Genomic DNA, 17,420 nt, shown 5'->3' on the forward strand with positions numbered 1-17,420 from the left:
AATACAAGTAAAATAATAAGTAATAGCCCTAAGGTAACTTTTTGTTTGAATTTGTGTATTTTTCATATATTTTTTGCTTGTATTCTTGCCATGATAAACATATATGTTTATATAGCAACCCATGTTCTGTTGTCATTAATATGTTAATAAACTTTAGGTAGAACGGTCAGAGATATAAACACAAAAGCAAGTGATGCAACAAAGTTTGAAAATAAAAAAATCTTAAATGATTATAAAAATTGTTTAAAATAACAATAATTAAAAAAAAATCTTGAACGACATTTATGATAAATATATATGATTATTAATGACTTCTCTATTTATCTGTCTGATTTTCCAGGGGTTTTCTTTTGACAACCACCTGACATTGTAAAGAATATGTCAACAGCGGACGCGTCATAAAAGGCTCGACTGTATGTTGCGCACGCTGTCAGCAGAGGTTCACGATGCTGCGCCAGGAGAAAGTATAAATCAGCCTTTAGTATTGAGCGGCACATGTTTGGATGACTTTATATTTACTAATAGTTCCCTTTTTCAATATCTCTGTAAGAACAGTGTTGATAATTATTGAAAAAGAAAACAGTTATTGCCTTAAAACATAAAAAGTAACTGTAAAAACTGTAAAAAGACTGAATATATATTAATTATAAAAATAAAAAAAACACAGTAATTGCCTTAAAACGTACACTGTAAAAATACTTGAGAGATTTTTTTATAAACATTCCGAAATTGGGCAAATTATAAAAAATATATTTTTTGTATGTTTTATTTGTATGCTTTATATCTATTACATGTATTACTTTCAATGTCAAGCCTAAAATATTTGCAGGTAGAACTTATTTAGCATTAAATGTTTCTATCAGAATATTTAATAATAAGTAAAGGTTTAAATCTTCATCTTTAAACAAAAAATATATTAGTGTGGCCAAAGTTTGTCCTAAAGTTTAACATTAAATAAAGTTAGATTATGATTAAAATTCAGTGTTCCAGCTAAGGTCCCCTGTTGGATAGGTAAACGCCGCTCAGAGCTTCAGGTCCCCACTTGGTGTGTGTTTTAGTAAAAATGCAGTAACATTCACTGAGAAATAGATCAAACGTGTGTGTGCTCATTTAAATTGGGCAGTGTATATATTTAGGTGTTCTGAAATATCTTAGAGAAAAAGTTTCAAAAAAGTTTCAAAAGGTCCCCTGTTGGATAGGTAAACGCCGCTCAGAGCTTCAGGTCCCCACTTGGTGTGTGTTTTAGTAAAAATACAGTAACATTCACTGAGAAATAGATCAAATGTGTGTGTGCTCATTTAAATTGGGCAGTGTATATATTTAGGTGTTCTGAAATATCTTAGAGATTTGGCCAAAGTTCTGGATTGAGTTTTTGTCAGTTTGTTCTGTTTCTTCATGTATTGCATGACCAAACTGACATTAATCTAAAGCAGATGTTTTTGATGATGTTCATTGGCAGCTTTATTATGAAAGCAGTTTCCACAGTCCACACTGCAACACGAAAATGCCGTTGTCATATTTTTCATAAATAAATGATAAATATCCATTTTTCATTTCCTAAAAATGCCATCTCAGTGTGGAAAGAAGGCCGAAACAAATATGTGTTTTAAACAAAAAATATATTAGTGTGGCCAAAGTTTGTCCTAAAGTTTAACATTAAATAAAGTTAGATTATGATTAAAAATTCAGTGTTCCAGCTAAGGTCCCCTGTTGGATAGGTAAACGCCGCTCAGAGCTTTAGGTCCCCACTTGGTGTGTGTTTTAGTAAAAATGCAGTAACATTCACTGAGAAATAGATCAAATGTGTGTGTGCTCATTTAAATTGGGCAGTGTATATATTTAGGTGTTTTGAAACATCCTAGAGATGTGGACTAATAAGTTGACTTAATTCCTTCATGTTTTCCCAACACAACTCTGTTGTGTGGAACCCAGCATTTTACAGTGATGGATAAATTGTAAATAAATCAGATTTCATTCCTATTCTTTGAATAAATGTTAAAAAATGCAAATATTCTGACACTACACACAACTGGGTAATTTAGTTCCTCACTTCACAACAAAACCTTTGAAACCCTTGAAAAAAAAACAGTATTCAGCAGTAAAACAAATATTGAGTTTTGAGCTCCAAAATCTTTATGTTGTGTTTGTGATGCTGAGAAATGACGAATAAATGAAACATCGTTCTTAACCAGCCTAGCTTAGATAGTATGGAGCAACACATGTTCAGATGACTTTATATTTACTAATATTTCACTTGTTGAATATCTCTGAAACAACAGTGTTGATAATTATTTAAAAAACAGCAATTGCCTTAAAACATACACTGTAAAAATACTTAAAAGAATAAAAAACATACCAGCTTACCAGTAATTAGAAACAAAATCATGTATTTTTCTTTAAATAAAATACTACATACAGTCAATCGTGATAAATTGTAAATAACTCCTTCAAATAAATGCAAAGAAATATTAAACACTAAAATGACACTAAACTAAATTATTCTTTTGACTAGAAAGAAAAATTTTAACCAATCAGTTTACAGTGTACTAATGGCCTGTTTATCTGGGCTTTACTGGCGATAATGGTCAGAAATGTTGGACCATTATTGCCTTTTTAGCATATCAGTAGAGGACACAAACCAGCCAGACAGTAATGTGTGTATTGTGAAATGGGCTAAATCTAAAAAATAGAGTCAGCATGCTTGTGTTTGCTTTATAATTTAGCAAGGTAAAAAAAAGCTTTGACTCCTATTTTGAATCATCAGGCAGAAATGTTTGTAAAATAGTATGTATTATGTAACACTCTTAGTAAATATAACACACATACACACACAAACACTGCAGAGTACTATATACTTTGTCAAATAAAATACAAACCTTTAAATATATATTTGCTTATTTAATTGAAGTATGACTTGAACGGTTTTTATTTTTGTGCAATGATTCGTATGTAGATATATTTGACAGCTACTGTTATTGGCCACGTGAAAAACCTTCAGATGTAATTTACTTTTGTTTAGACGCTGACTAAAAACAAGTTTTGAAGTGTTTTGATGTTTATGTGTTATCTACATTTTCAGGGTTAAACTACATATTTGTACGATGAGTTTGAGTCAATATTGTGAAAATTGCACATTTAACTTAAACAGTTAATTTACGAATTGTGAAAATGTTTATATTATACAGAGTAATGTGTTATGCATTTATGACCAAATAAATATAAACAGTTTAAATACAAGTAAAATAATAAGTAATAGCCCTAAGGTAACTTTTTGTTTGAATTTGTGTATTTTTCATATATTTTTTGCTTGTATTCTTGCCATGATAAACATATATGTTTATATAGCAACCCATGTTCTGTTGTCATTAATATGTTAATAAACTTTAGGTAGAACTGTCAGAGATATAAACACAAAAGCAAGTGATGCAACAAAGTTTGAAAATAAAAAAATCTTAAATGATTATAAAAATTGTTTAAAATAACAATAATTAAAAAAAAATCTTGAACGACATTTATGATAAATATATATGATTATTAATGACTTCTCTATTTATCTGTCTGATTTTCCAGGGGTTTTCTTTTGACAACCACCTGACATTGTAAAGAATATGTCAACAGCGGACGCGTCATAAAAGGCTCGACTGTATGTTGCGCACGCTGTCAGCAGAGGTTCACGATGCTGCGCCAGGAGAAAGTATAAATCAGCCTTTAGTATTGAGCGGCACATGTTTGGATGACTTTATATTTACTAATAGTTCCCTTTTTCAATATCTCTGTAAGAACAGTGTTGATAATTATTGAAAAAGAAAACAGTTATTGCCTTAAAACATAAAAAGTAACTGTAAAAACTGTAAAAAGACTGAATATATATTAATTATAAAAATAAAAAAAACACAGTAATTGCCTTAAAACGTACACTGTAAAAATACTTGAGAGATTTTTTTATAAACATTCCGAAATTGGGCAAATTATAAAAAATATATTTTTTGTATGTTTTATTTGTATGCTTTATATCTATTACATGTATTACTTTCAATGTCAAGCCTAAAATATTTGCAGGTAGAACTTATTTAGCATTAAATGTTTCTATCAGAATATTTAATAATAAGTAAAGGTTTAAATCTTCATCTTTAAACAAAAAATATATTAGTGTGGCCAAAGTTTGTCCTAAAGTTTAACATTAAATAAAGTTAGATTATGATTAAAATTCAGTGTTCCAGCTAAGGTCCCCTGTTGGATAGGTAAACGCCGCTCAGAGCTTCAGGTCCCCACTTGGTGTGTGTTTTAGTAAAAATGCAGTAACATTCACTGAGAAATAGATCAAACGTGTGTGTGCTCATTTAAATTGGGCAGTGTATATATTTAGGTGTTCTGAAATATCTTAGAGAAAAAGTTTCAAAAAAGTTTCAAAAGGTCCCCTGTTGGATAGGTAAACGCCGCTCAGAGCTTCAGGTCCCCACTTGGTGTGTGTTTTAGTAAAAATACAGTAACATTCACTGAGAAATAGATCAAATGTGTGTGTGCTCATTTAAATTGGGCAGTGTATATATTTAGGTGTTCTGAAATATCTTAGAGATTTGGCCAAAGTTCTGGATTGAGTTTTTGTCAGTTTGTTCTGTTTCTTCATGTATTGCATGACCAAACTGACATTAATCTAAAGCAGATGTTTTTGATGATGTTCATTGGCAGCTTTATTATGAAAGCAGTTTCCACAGTCCACACTGCAACACGAAAATGCCGTTGTCATATTTTTCATAAATAAATGATAAATATCCATTTTTCATTTCCTAAAAATGCCATCTCAGTGTGGAAAGAAGGCCGAAACAAATATGTGTTTTAAACAAAAAATATATTAGTGTGGCCAAAGTTTGTCCTAAAGTTTAACATTAAATAAAGTTAGATTATGATTAAAAATTCAGTGTTCCAGCTAAGGTCCCCTGTTGGATAGGTAAACGCCGCTCAGAGCTTTAGGTCCCCACTTGGTGTGTGTTTTAGTAAAAATGCAGTAACATTCACTGAGAAATAGATCAAATGTGTGTGTGCTCATTTAAATTGGGCAGTGTATATATTTAGGTGTTTTGAAACATCCTAGAGATGTGGACTAATAAGTTGACTTAATTCCTTCATGTTTTCCCAACACAACTCTGTTGTGTGGAACCCAGCATTTTACAGTGATGGATAAATTGTAAATAAATCAGATTTCATTCCTATTCTTTGAATAAATGTTAAAAAATGCAAATATTCTGACACTACACACAACTGGGTAATTTAGTTCCTCACTTCACAACAAAACCTTTGAAACCCTTGAAAAAAAAACAGTATTCAGCAGTAAAACAAATATTGAGTTTTGAGCTCCAAAATCTTTATGTTGTGTTTGTGATGCTGAGAAATGACGAATAAATGAAACATCGTTCTTAACCAGCCTAGCTTAGATAGTATGGAGCAACACATGTTCAGATGACTTTATATTTACTAATATTTCACTTGTTGAATATCTCTGAAACAACAGTGTTGATAATTATTTAAAAAACAGCAATTGCCTTAAAACATACACTGTAAAAATACTTAAAAGAATAAAAAACATACCAGCTTACCAGTAATTAGAAACAAAATCATGTATTTTTCTTTAAAAAAAGAAAAGAAAAAGAAAATACTACATACATCAGTCAATCGTGATAAATTGTAAATAACTCAGACTTTATTCTTATACTTCAAATAAATATAAAAAATTTAATTATTTTGACATTAACCACTAAAATGAAACTGAACACAGTTGGGTAATTTAGTTTCTCACTTCACAACAAAACCTCTGAAACCTGATCAAAAAAAAAACTATTATTTATTTAGCATTTAATGTTTCTTTCAGAATATTTAATAATAAGTAAAGGTTTAATTCTTCAAAAGTTATCATTTAAATAAAGTTAATTAAAGTTAAAAGTTTCAAAAGGTCCCCTGTTGGATAGGTAAACGCCGCTCAGTGCTTCAGGTCCCCACTTGGTGTGTGTTTTAGTAAAAATGCAGTAACATTCACTGAGAAATAGATCAAATGTGTGTGTGCTCATTTAAATTGGGCAGTGTATATATTTAGGTGTTCTGAAATATCTTAGAGAAAAAGTTTCAAAAAAGTTTCAAAAGGTCCCCTGTTGGATAGGTAAACGCCGCTCAGAGCTTCAGGTCCCCACTTGGTGTGTGTTTTAGTAAAAATGCAGTAACATTCACTGAGAAATAGATCAAATGTGTGTGTGCTCATTTAAATTGGGCAGTGTATATATTTAGGTGTTCTGAAATATCTTAGAGATTTGGCCAAAGTTCTGGATTGAGTTTTTGTCAGTTTGTTCTGTTTCTTCATGTATTTCCAGACAGACTGGAGCATGACCAAACTGACATTAATCTAAAGCAGATGTTTTTGATGATGTTCATTGGCAGCTTTATTATGAAAGCAGTTTCCACAGTCCACACTGCAACACGAAAATGCTGTTGTCATATTTTTTATAAATAAATGATAAATATCCATTTTTCATTTCCTAAAAATGCCATCTCAGTGTGGAAAGAAGGCCGAAACAAATATGTGTTTTAAACAAAAAATATATTAGTGTGGCCAAAGTTTGTCCTTAAGTTTAACATTAAATAAAGTTAGATTATGATTAAAAATTCAGTGTTCCAGCTAAGGTCCCCTGTTGGATAGGTAAACGCCGCTCAGAGCTTCAGGTCCCCACTTGGCATGAGTTTTTATAAAATTTGCATATTGTGAATTTAAAGAACAAACCACTGTAATACAATGACTTGCCTAATTAACCTAATTACCCTAGTTAAGCCTTTAAAAGTCACTTTAAGCTGAATACTAGTGTCTTGAAAAATATCTAGTCAAATATTATGTGCTGTCATCATGGCAAAGATAAAAGAAATCAGTTATTAGAAATTAGTTACTAAAATATTATGTTTAGAAATGTGGTGAAAACAATATACAGGGTGGCTAAAAATTCTGACTACAACTGTATATACATATATAATTATTTTAATTTCAAGTCTAAAATACAGTCAACATCTGGTTGATCAACCAACAAGTGGATCAAAACTTTTCTTCAAAGTTGTCCTAAAGCTATTGAATAAATATACTTTTATGATCCACTTCAAATGTTGACTTCTGTATTTGCAGGTAAAACTAAATTATTTAACATATAAAGTTACTATTAGAATATTTAATAATATATAAATGTTAAAAGTTTTAAAAAGGTTTTAGAGTTTAGCATTAAATAATGTCAGATTGTGAGTTAATGTCTGTGTTCCAGCAGTCTCTAAAGGATAGGTAGACACACTCAGAGCTTCAGGTCCCCACTTGGTGTGTGTTTTAGTAAAAATACAGGAGTGCATATTGTCAATATTCACTAAGATGTTGATTAAATGTGTGTACTCATTTAAATTGAGCAGTATATATATATATATATATATATATATATATATATATATATATATATATATATATATATATATATATATATATATATATATATATATATATATATACTGATATATATGCACATATATAACAAACAATTTATGCAGATTAAACTCAATTATTTAGGTTTTAATGTCACTATTACAATATGTAATAATATATAAATGTTTAAAATGTTAGAGTTAAGCATGTAAATAAAGTCAGATTGTGAGTTTAGAGTCTGTGTTCCAGCAGTCTGTGTGTTTCACACTCAGTGTCTCTGCAGTCTATGAAGGTCCCCTGCTGGATAGGTAGATGTCGCCCAGAGCTTCAGGTCCCCACTTGGCATGTGTTTTAAAAAAAAATTAAAATACTTATTTTCAGTTATATTATGAAAAAAGACCTTAAAAGAAAATTTTGTATGTGATTTTTATTTTATTAAAATGAGCAGAAACCCTGGTCCCCTCTTGGCCTGTATAGAGCGACGGTCCCCTCTTGGTAGCATAGACGTGTATGTGTGTGTGTGTGTGTGTGTGTGTGTGTGTGTGTGTGTGTCCATATCTTGTAAAAATTAAGATTTTTCCCATATTGTATTGCATTATTATTACAAGGCATTTTTTTTAACTATTTTTGGAATGTTGTCATCATTCTTCATTTTATTTCCAAGTGTCCTTAGTTAGTTCACCCCCCCCCCACCCCCAAAAAATTAAATTCTGTCATCATTTAATTACTCTTTACTTCTTTATTAAGCACAAATGAAGATTTGTATTACAGAGGATTTAAGGGTTACATGTTTCTAACATTCTTCAGAACGTTCTTTTCTGTTCCAAGAAAATAAAAAACTCAAACTGGTCTAAATGATTAAATGATGACAGAACTTTCATTTTTGGGTGAACTATCCCTTTAATTCCACTTTTCACTCCGCTAATGAGCACAAGCTAACGTTACCTTATTAATCCATCTGAAAGACTTTCTGTGGAAGGTTGTTGTGACTTTATCATCAGTTTCATGAGATTACTTTAACAGCATAGAGTAATATTAATTTATAATCAGAATATAGTCAGTTAAATTGATCTAAAACAAACCGTAAAATAAGGTGAAGATCTATTATTTGAAGCGCCATGAGCAGTTAGCCATTAACGTTAGCTGAGCACCGAGCAGTGTCCATTGAAATACTGCGGTAACGTAGAGCAGCACATGCAATTTGTTATAATAGTTTTTGTCCGGAGTGTGTCCACCCTAAAATACTTCAGGCAGTAAAGATTGATTTTGAACAAGGTGGATTTTAATGGGACGACAGTTTACACAAAACCTCTGTGGGCTAATCGCAATCCAGTCCCCATGCAAGGTCAGATTTTTATGTTTAATAAGAACATTTCTGAAAATAATGTTTATTACATACAGTTTATTAAACTATAAAGCTGTCACAATCCATTTTAATTATAATTAAAACAAATACAAGAAAAACTCTGGCACTGAGGAAAGGTTTTTGAGATTAAATAATTCTGTACTGCACTGAGGTTTGTCATTTTAAGTTTAAACTTTAGGACGAAAATTACTGATTCAGTAAACACTTTTACTGTGTGTTGCTGTGATAAGAGTCCGCGTCTGCTCTGAAATGGTTCCCTCTGGTGGAGTAGCTCATGATGTTTAAAATGTAAATTACTTCAGTTTGTTTGTCAAATTTGTAATTAATTTGTTTCGAGCAAACTACTTTACAATAAACTGCTTTATAATTAGGCTAATACGCGAGATGGTTTTTGAAATATGTCAGTGAATGTCATTGATAATGAAGTTGCGTGTGTGAGACCTCCATATGTTGTAATATCTTACGGTTGATTTGAAACAGGTAAATAAGCTTATTTAAAAGTCAGTTTTTACTTTTTTTTATTTGCCTTAGTTGTTCTTTTGACACTTTCGCATTGCCAGGTAAGTGAAACAGGGATTTCTCCAGTCTCTTAAGGTTATTGTTCAGATTTTTCAGATATTATATAGACAACTAGTATAATTATTTGAAATTGTTTATACATACATACATGAATCTTCCGTTCCATTCCAAAGGTGCTCTATTGGATTGAGATCTGGTGACTTTGGAGGTCCTTTTTGTGAACTCATTGTCAAGTTCAAGAAACCGGTGTGAGATGATTCGCGCTTTATGACATGCTGCGTTATCCTGCTGGAAGTAGCCATCAGAAGATGGGTACACTCTGGTCATAAAGGGATGAACATGGTCAGCAACAATGCACAGATAGACTACACTATACATACAGACAGTTCAGTCCAAACAGCTTTCAAAAGTTGTTTTTTATCATAGGTGCCCTTTAAAGTACACTGGCAATACACTAATCTGCTCTAATATTATAGAAATATCATGTTTTATCATGAAGTTTGGTTACATTTTATTTAGAAATGACAAATTTAGCCTTTTTAGAGTTAAAAAGTTATCACATGAGGCAAGACTGTCACTGGTGGCCCCTCAAAGACAATAGATGCCCCTGTGTTAAAACCCTTCCAAGAATGAATGTTTTGTGCGGTTCACTGTAATTTCTGAGAATCAAAGTCAGTGGACACATGTATGTGCACGGGGTTTCTTTCTCCGTCTGACACATGCGTACACACTCTCAGCGCAGAGTCTGTTCGTGTAAACCTTCTCCCCTTCCCCCCTCGTCTCTCTCTCCCTTTCTGTCCCCCTCGTCCTCCCCTCCCTCTCACTCTCACTTACAGCCTGCGAGCACTATTTCAAGCCTCCATCAGAAGCAGCGAAGGAGAGCAAGTCACAGAGGTCGAGGGGGAGGGGCCGCAGACAGGATCTGGAGTTCAAGTGCATGTGGAGAAAATGACCTGGAAGAGAGGGAGAGAGCGAGAGCCTGGACAACATAGTCTGGAATATCCTCTTCCATTCCAGTTGCAGATATTTGCCCTGGAATGAAGAAGGTGAGATTTGGGTGGGGGGAAAGAAAGGCATGCACAGAAGAGCAAATGAAAGAAAGAAAAAATCGAAAGCTGGGAGACGAGTGCGGAGGACAAGAAAATGTATTCCGGCCCCCTCCCCTGAACTCTCGACTACGGCTCACTCCTCCTTCTTCCCTCCCTTCCGTGAACCCCTTAGCCTCTTTTTTTTCTATCTATCGTTCCCTCTCTGTCATTCTCTCCCCTCCCACCTCCTCATGCGGTCGCTTGCGTACACATGCGCCCTTACGTTCTCTCTCTCTCTCTCTTCCTTTGCCGGCTGCAGTGCTTCTCTTCTCATCCCAGCAGCCTGGCAGCTTCATCCGTGTTCCTCCCTCCTGGACGGAGAAGCACGCTCAGCCTTTCTAATAGTCCCCCCCACCCCTCTGTGAGCCTCCCTAAAAAAAAAGAAAACAGGCCCCTTCAGCAGCTCCTTTTCCTACTTGTCTCGGTGCCTGAGCACCGTCCGCTCTTTTCTGCACTTACATTCATGATTTGTTCTTTTGGTTCATTTGTTCCATAGTTTTCTTTCCACAAAATCCCACAGTCGTAGAGCGAAAGCAGTTCAGAGCACGGTTTGAATGAAGAGTAGGAAATGGGCTGATGGGATGGGTAGGAGGAAATGAAAAACGTGGTTTGGGAGGAAACGCTAAGAGGAGAGAAGTGACTGCCACTAGGATAGCGGAGAGAGGAGGAAGGACCCAGAGCAACGGGAGAAAGAGCCAAACGTGGGATCAGCGAAACCGCGGGAAAAGGAGGAACAGCCAGACTGGTACTCTTGTCTTTCTGTTTTAACCCTTTTTGATTTTGCTTTAACTCTCTACTCACTTTTTTCACTATTCTTTCCACACAATTACTAATTTCTTTCAACTGAACACTCGTAGTTCTGAATTGCTGATATTGGGGATGTGTAGGGCGCAGGAAATTGGTGTAGGAACGAATTAAAGCATGCGTGAGATGTGTGCTGCGTTATTGTTTCTTCATTCCTTCACGATTTTATCGATGTTGATTTTGCATGGCAGGACGTTTTCTGTAAGTGATTCTACATATGCGTTTTGTGAGTGCGTGCTTGAACATGCTTCGAATCGTGGGGGTCGTTCTCTTTCCCTGGTTAGCCCCTAACTTCCTCTGTTCATCATTCTTTCATCCGGGAACCCCCACAACTCACTGTCCATCCATCCTGTCGTCCGCTAGCTCATGGGAATCAGAGACAATGGTTACAGATCCCAGGCCTGCATGTGTGCCATGTTTGACATGTACGTTTAGAACTAGGCAAGATGGGTCTTAGAGTTTGGAAAACTCTATCGAAAACGGGTCGGAACCGCTTACGAACGGCGAATGAGCTAACGGACACATGTGGGAAAGTGCACATCTCATCCAGGGGTTTGCTCGGTGCATCAAGGCATTAAGTCAGACGTTGCTTTTGAAATGTCTCGCGCTGTGTCGTGATGTTCATCTGTCCATTCCCCGAAATAATCCTGGATGAGATTTTTTGTGGTGACTCTCCACATTTTTGTACTGAGGGAGTGTCTGTGGTTTCTGCTGTCTGCGTTTGGTCCTTAATGAACCTGGATCTGGTAGGAGTAACGTTTAATTGTGTATTTAGATCCTAATGTGGTTTTCTTAAATGGAGTTTACATTGTTGTGGACTATGCATATTACAATAGTCCATCCAGAAATTACAATTCTGTCATCATTTACTCACCTTCATGTCAGATCTGTAAGAAATTTGTTTTTTGTTGTTGTGCGGAACTCAAATGAAGATATATTTTTAAAAGATGTAAGTAACCAAACCATTTTCTTAACCTTTAACTTGTAGACAAAACATCTTCTTTCATTATCCACCAAAGGAAGAAGATTTTTACAACATGAGGTTGAGTAATTGATGACGGAACATTTTGTTTCCCTTTAATATCTCTCTTTAATACATGATTTGTTGTTGTGCGTCATTCATTTAAACAATTTAAGGTTAAATAATGGGCCAATTTTTCATGTTAAGCTAAACAAATGCTATAACTATGTAGACATTCTAGACGACAGAAGCTATAATACAACAAAACACTAAACTTTCAAACTGAATTAAAAAATAAGGCAGTATAAATCTAAAACATGACAGTTAACACTTTTATTTGCTAGCTAGCATCTGCAATACTAAACTTACTAAAGGTCATTTTGGAAAATGAATGATTTGAATAAATTGGTGTAATATACAGCTTGATTTCTTGAGTGCTGTTGCATATTTGAAAGTTTTAGTTGAATTGTACAACACAACATAAATGTTGTCTAGTCTGAGGTTGTAATTTATAATTTTTGTGTTAAAAATCTGAATAAATTATTATTTTTGAATATATAAACAAAAAAGCAAGTTCAAAAATATCATTTAAATCCATAAATAACTGTTGAAAGAATTCAAACAAATATGACTGGACCACAAAACCAGTCTTGCCTGGGGTATGTTTGTGGGAATAGCCAAAAATACAGTTTGTAAGTCAAAATTTTCTATTTTTAGTGCCAAAAATCATTAAAATATTAAGTAAAGCTCATGTTCTATGAAGAAATTTTGTCAATTTTGTACCTTAAATATATCAAAATGTAATTGTAGCTAGTTACAAAGAACTTATTTGACAACTTTAAGGGAAATTTTCTTTATATACGTTTTATGAAACCTCAGATTTCTGATTTTCAATAGTTGTATAGTATGTAACAAACCATACATCAATGGGAAGTGCATTCATTTAGCTTGCATATAATAAATCAAGTACAATTTCCAAAAATTTGAGCCTTATGACTGGTTCACACTGGTTCAGGTCACAGCATAATAAAACACACAATTAGATATGTAGAATGAAAATATGGGTAATTTTAAAATCGTATTAATTCCTTTTATATGCAAAGTCAAGATGTCTTGTTAATCATGCAATTTCATGTTAATTTTTCTCTTCGCTTCTGAAGTTGAAAGTTTAATTTTCCCTTTAAAATTGCAAGTAAGTTTTTATTTAAACAGTAAATATTTTGTTAATAAAACAAACTACAATAATCTGAAGCTTTAGTTAGATTTTTTTTTCGTAGCAGTTTGTAGCAATTATATCATCACCGTGCAATATTTTTAGATAGTTTGGTGATTTCTTTCCTTTTTAAACGCCCCATGACGTGCTATAAAATGTGTATTTTTATAGAGTTTTTTGACAGAATCTCAAATTAAACAGGAATACAAGGCTGGACATAGAGTCTAGTATAGACGCGACTGACGTAACATGCTTTTTTCGCTCAGAGATTACTTTTATTTTAACTGTGAGCACACAGCGCGCAACTACAAAACGTGAAAAAACACTTGCGGCCATTAGTAAACCATTCTAAAGATGCTTCTTTATATGCAAAAAAGTGCATTCACTGTTATTGGCCCCTTATGCAGCCAAACGTTAAAAATATATAAAATTATATTTCTTAATCATTTAACTAATACCATAATTGGGTTAAAAACGCACTCTTTTGGTTAACTGTGAATGAGCCTCCCTATGAAGGTATATTGCAATATATTGTTGAAAAATAAAATATCGCAATATCCAATTTTTCCAATATCGTGCAGTCATATCGATCGGCAACAATTATTTTTTTATTCTGTCTTGTCTGTTCTGTGATAACACGTCATACTAGCGCACTACTGCCATAACAGCACAAAGCTTTCTTCAATTTTATTAAGTCATTTTGCTATTGGTCAGTGTCACTCAAATGACGAAACTTGTCATGGATGGCGAGGAAAAATCATAAACATGCTTGACTTTCTGCGATAATCGCAAAGTATCGCAGACATGGCATCAGTCATGCACATTGAGTACATTTACATGGACGCCGATAATCTGATTTTAATACTATCAAGACAATACGCTGATTAAGAGTCTTCCATGTAAACAGCGATTTTTGATGATCTTAATCCGACTAAGGTCATAATCAAACTAAACAGAAATCAAATTAAGATATGTGGAGTATGCCGATTTTAGTCGCATTATTAAAGTGCAGTAGCAGACATGTAAACACCTTAATCAAACTATTACCGTCGTGTAGGATTTTCTTCTCTTTTTGTGACAGGATAGTCTGTACACACAGCTGTTTGACACTATTTTCTGTGGTGGCGTGGTGATGCAATAACGTTAATCGAATTATGTGCTATAACATGTGAAACGGGATCATGAACGGAACATTCAAAAAGCAACTCCTCTCACATCATCAACACCTTATTCATATTATTGTCTTATCCAGATTAAGGCAAATCATTCAATTACAGACGTCCATGTAAACGTAGTCATTATATGAGAATAAACGATTGAATCGTGTCATTTACAGTTTAAACCCCCCAAAACACCCTACGTCAAGCCAATCTGAATAGGGCGTAAAATTAATATATTGATGCAAACGTCTAATCCATTTGAATTTCACAGAGACTTTTAGCTTTTAATTTAGCTTATCCCGTTGACTTAGAATTATTAGCCCTCCTGAATTATTAGCCTCACTGTATATTATTTTCCCCAGTTTCTATTTAATGGAAAGATTTTCTTCAGCACATAATAGCTTTAATAACTCATTTCTAATAACGGATTTCTTTTGTCTTTAGTCAGAATATTTTACTAGATGTTTTCTGAGATACTAGTATACAGCTTAAAGTTGCTTTTAAAGGCGTAACTAGGTTAATTAGGCAAGTTCGGTTAATTAAGTCATTGTATAACGATGTTTTTTTCTGTAGACAATTGAAAAAATAATGCTTAATGGAGCTAATAATATTGATCTTAAAATGACTCTTAAAATATTAAAAACTAATTTTATTCTAGCCAAAATAAAACAAATAAGATTTTTTTAGAAGAAAAAATATTATAGGAAATACTGTGGAAAATTCCTTGCCCTGTCAAAAATCATTTGAGAAATTATTTTTTTAAAAGATTCACAAAAGAGCGAATAATACCAACTTTAACTGTATATTATATTCAGGGCAACATGAATGAAAATCTAAAAGCAGTATGATATATTAATAATGTGGTCAGGGCATTTGCGTTTGCTGCTTTGGGTCTCGTTTATTATGCGTCTGCAGTTCGTAGTTTTCACATTCTCACCATCTGAGCCAACAAAGAGCTTGTTGTTGATACTCATTAATCTGCTGCAATATAAAATCCATTATCTTCAGAAAAGCATCCTGATGGTGGTTTTGCCGCCGAGCGTCTGTGATTGGTCCTTTGCCATGGCCTGTTGGTGGATGGCGTGCATCTGTGCCGTGACCCAATCCTGACCCTGTTAGCACTCAAGGGGACTCAGAGAAGGCAGAAATCAGGGCGAGAGGAGACTACAGTTAGGGGGGGTCTGATGACTCTTTGATATCAAAATTTGGATGAGGGAAGTGTCTGCTTTGGCGTTAGATAGACAGAAGAAAGAGCAGAAACACACGCTCTGTTTGATACAAAGCCACCGATGACCGTCAAGGGGACTTTTCTGGAAAATAACGCCATTGATTGGAACATCAGAAAGGAGATGAAGTGAGAAAAAAGAGCAAAGGAGACGAGATGCCCTGGTGTCGGGGTCTCTGGTGTTATGAAATATTACTCATACCGCCTGTCTGTTATGTAACGTTACATAACCCAGGCTTCCGTGGTAACTCTTGTTATTGGAGCTCAACTTGCGATCAGGAAGGATATCTGAAACTTATGGATTGGGGTTGAAGACGTCCTTTGGTGTATAATTTAAGAAGTGAATGCAACCGCAGTCGTTCTGTGCGCAGTATACCTTCTTTTGATTCGGCTCAACAGGAGCCACTCGGCATGCATTTCCCGCCATTAAGAATTCCTTTTGTTGTTCAAATATCAGCAGCCTTCAAAAATATATTAAGACTTTTCATATTATTCAACTTGTAGTTATACAACCAATTGCGGATTTTATTAAATCTGATTTTCTTTCTGTGGAAGTAAAGAAATCTGGTCTTTTGCATGATAGTTAATGGTCAATGTCATTACTTTAGGGCTCTATGAATGCTGTTCTTGATTTGCTGAACTTAACGGTTCAATTGAATTTGTAGATGTCAAAAAGATTGCTTAATTAATTGAACATTTGACTATTTTAATTATACATTTCGTGTGACTTACGTGAATATAGATGCAACTTAAGTTAACTAGGGAATGTGTTTTGATTTTAATTCACAAATGCTGTTTTATCGTGGCTTATGGAAGAAATATTGTGTGATTATTTAAGTTTGTATAATTTTACACATACATTTTTATGTTCAAATGTTTTATCGTGGTCAGTTGGCATTTCTGTGTAGAGTTTGCACGTTCTTTCTGTGTCCAAAGACATTCGGTACATGGGAATTGAATAAGCGAAATCGACTGTAGGTGAATTGAGTAAGCTGAATTGTCCATAGTGTATGGGTGTATGGGTATGAGTGTGTGGGTGTTTCCTAGCGATGGGTTACAACTGGAAGGGCATCTGCTGCGTAAAACATATGCTGGATAAAAGCTGGTTTATACTTCTGTGTCGAGTTACCGGCATGACCCACGCCGCATGCCTTGCGTGCTGTTTGTGTTGCTCTGCAATTACACTTCTTAAGCACTAGCTGGACGTAGGTTTTTATGTTCCTCTGTTTCGAGTTTCTTCACTGGCGTTTCATTTTTTCTGAATGCTACCTTGATCTACAAGTAGCTAAAACTCGCACATTCAGAGGTGGGAACTGGCAGACGGGCAACACTTCAATGGGACTCAACACTTGTAAACTTTTGCTACAACGGGCTTGCGCGGCTCTCATCCCCTCCCACACTTGTCATCGCTACTAAGCTGACTAATCACAGAACTTACGATATGCATTGTGACATGTAGTTACATTTTTTGAGAGGTGCGCATCAGCATCAGCGACGGCCACAGTGAGGGCTATGCGACAATACGAAGGCTGCACCATTTGCGTGTGCTTGACACAGAAGTATAAGCCTTAAGTTGGCAGTTTATTCCGCTGTGGCGACTCCTGATTTATAAAGGGACTGAGCCGAAAAGAAAAAATATAAACGAA

The 17,420-nt window shown here is 34.3% G+C and overlaps 1 long non-coding RNA gene across 2 annotated transcripts in view; it reads left to right on the plus strand.

Annotated features, from left to right (window-relative positions):
* Positions 1–10,663: 10,663 nt before the first annotated feature.
* LOC103909205 (uncharacterized) overlaps positions 10,664–17,420 on the plus strand; it is a 62,685-nt gene continuing 55,928 nt past the window's right edge. For both annotated transcript variants that reach the window (XR_012394914.1, XR_658964.5), the window contains exon 1: positions 10,664–11,156. This is a non-coding gene — a long non-coding RNA (uncharacterized lncRNA). The remainder of the gene's footprint in view (positions 11,157–17,420) is intronic.

Source organism: Danio rerio, chromosome 19, assembly GCF_049306965.1.
Source record: "Danio rerio strain Tuebingen ecotype United States chromosome 19, GRCz12tu, whole genome shotgun sequence".
Classification (NCBI taxonomy): Eukaryota; Metazoa; Chordata; class Actinopteri; order Cypriniformes; family Danionidae; genus Danio; species Danio rerio.